The sequence below is a fragment of the Tachyglossus aculeatus genome, chromosome 4 (genome assembly GCF_015852505.1).
Source record: "Tachyglossus aculeatus isolate mTacAcu1 chromosome 4, mTacAcu1.pri, whole genome shotgun sequence".
Taxonomy (NCBI): Eukaryota; Metazoa; Chordata; class Mammalia; order Monotremata; family Tachyglossidae; genus Tachyglossus; species Tachyglossus aculeatus.
Genome location: NC_052069.1, coordinates 73,667,716 through 73,670,126, shown reverse-complemented (window position 1 = coordinate 73,670,126; position 2,411 = coordinate 73,667,716). Strand labels below are relative to the sequence as shown.

The following is a 2,411-nucleotide window of genomic DNA, read 5'->3' as shown; positions in this document are numbered from 1 at the left end:
ATCTTTCTTGCATTGTGTTTCCTTGGAAAACTCTGTCTGGGAAGCTCATCTCCCCACACTCAGTTTGACTTTTTCTTAGGAATTGGTCAGCTCTTCATAAATGCTGACAATGATGATGATGGTGATGACAGCAAGGAACAAGTGTATGTTATAGTTTAATTTCTTCTGAGCATAATTCAATTTCTACTGGGATCTGTAATAGTCTTTAATCATGGTTCCTTTGAAATATTCTAGGCATTCAATTCAATAAAGCTAGAATGTTCTGGCCTTTGTGACACCGTGAATAATTTATTACACAAACCAGGTGCTTGCTAATTGATGAGGAGACTAGTCAAGTGTACACCCACGAGTTCAACGTCCTAAAGAATTAATATTCAAAAAGGTCATCTACGTGTATGTATGTATATTTTTAAAATTAAATAGTTGAGGAAAAGTACCTGCTGTATGCAGAATATTATTCTAGATATTCAAATTCATGCAATAATAATGATTGTGATATTTAAGTGCCTACAATGAGCCATACACTGTACTAAGCACGGGGGGGGGGGAGATCAATCAATCAATCAATCGTATTTATTGAGCGCTTACTGTGTGCAGAGCACTGTACTAAGCGCTTGGGAAGTACAAGTTGACAACATATAGAGACGGTCCCTACCCAACAGTGGGCTCACAGTCTAGAAGATGTAAGATAATCACGTTGGACAAGTCCCTGCTTCACATGAGGCTCACAGTCTATGCAGAATAGAGAGCAAGGATTTTATACCTATTTTACAGATGAGAAGATTTAGGCACAGAGTTGTAAAGTGACTTGCCTAAGGTCACACAGCAGTCATGTGCAGAGTGTCAGAACAGGGATTAGAATTCACATATCCTGATTTCCAGGTCTGTGTTCTTTCCACTAGGCCTTTCTGCTTCTCTGCAGTAGAAGAACTTGTTCTCAGGGAGTTAACAATCTCTTGGTGTGACATAAATAGAAAAAAATAGAGTAGGCAAGAGTAAGACCACATATACAAATAGTGCAAAGTAAACCAATAAATACCTTCCTAAAAATAAGTAGATGTTTACATGAGTGCCAAATTGGTAGATTGGGTTCCAGGACAAGAAAAGAGGAGGGGTGTTCTAGGAATTCTCTTTGGAAGAGATGGCTTTCAAGGAAACTTTTGAAGTTGGAGATGTGCTTTGACACATTTGAGAGCTGAATGGTGTCTTAGGCCTCAGGCATTTGTGAATTTGTTGTTCTTGTTTTCTTCTGCTACAGTTCACCCATTCAGCCATGACAGTGTCAGCCATGGTCCCAGACCCACCCAACCCTTGTCCCTTGGTCTCTTTGGCCTTCCACAGCCACAGCATGACTCTTCAATGACTGGCTGGACATCTAAAAAAACTAATCAGTCAATAAATTAATGGTATTTATTGAGCACTTACTATATGCAGAGCACTATACCAAGCACTTGGGAGAGGAATTGTCTTGTCTTATGCTGTCGAGTCACCTCTGACCCATAGTGACACCATGGATACATCTCCCAGAACGCCCCACCTCCATCCAACTCTTGTGTAACCATAGAGTTTTCTTGGGTAAAAATATGGAAGTGCTTTACCATTGCCCCTTTCCGCGTAATAAACTCCTCCCTTGACTCTCTCCCATGCTGCTGCTTCCCAGCACAGGTTAATTTTGACTTATAGCAGACTGCCTTCCACTCGCTAACCACTGGCCAAGCTAGAAATGGAATAGGTATGCCTCTGCTTGATTCTCCCTCCCATAGTTGAGACTGGTAGAGTACTGGAAACTCTCCAGGTGCAACCCTGAGAGAGTATGAGAGAGCACAATACAACAGAATTAGCAGACACGTTCCCTGCCCACAATGGACTTGCTGTCTAGATGGCCACGAGTTGTTCATTATGCTTCGTAGCACTTCAAGTGAAACTGCATCCAGGCACCGGAGGTATTCATGGTATCATTTCAATTCAATCATTGAGAAGCAGCGTGGCTCAGTGGAAAGAGCATGGGCTTGGGAGTCAGAGGTCATGGGTTCAAATCCCGGCTTCTCCACTTGTCAGCTGTGTGACTTTGGGCAAGTCGCTTAACCTCTCTGTGCCTCAGTTACCTCATCTGCAAAATGGGGATTAAGACTGTGAGCCCCCCGTGGGACAACCTGATCACCTTGTAACTTCCCCAGCACTTACAACAGTGCTTTGCACATAGTAAGTGCTTAATAAATGTCATCGTCATCATTATTATTAATCACAGGGTTTGCTAACCATTACCCCATGAATACCTATTACGACTGTATACTCGGGGCAGAGCACACAGTGCCTTACCTTACTTTATCTGTCCATATACCTCTGCATCAAACAAAAACTACTTACCATTGGTTTTAGGTTAATCAATTAATTTTCCCCCTCCCACCTTA

At 42.1% G+C, this 2,411-nt stretch overlaps 1 non-coding gene across 1 annotated transcript; it reads right to left on the bottom strand.

Moving 5' to 3' along the window:
• Window positions 1-1,675: 1,675 nt before the first annotated feature.
• LOC119927783 lies at window positions 1,676-1,813 on the bottom strand. Its single transcript, XR_005450754.1, has one exon. It is a non-coding gene; the product is annotated as a small nucleolar RNA SNORA7 (small nucleolar RNA).
• Window positions 1,814-2,411: the final 598 nt, after the last annotated feature.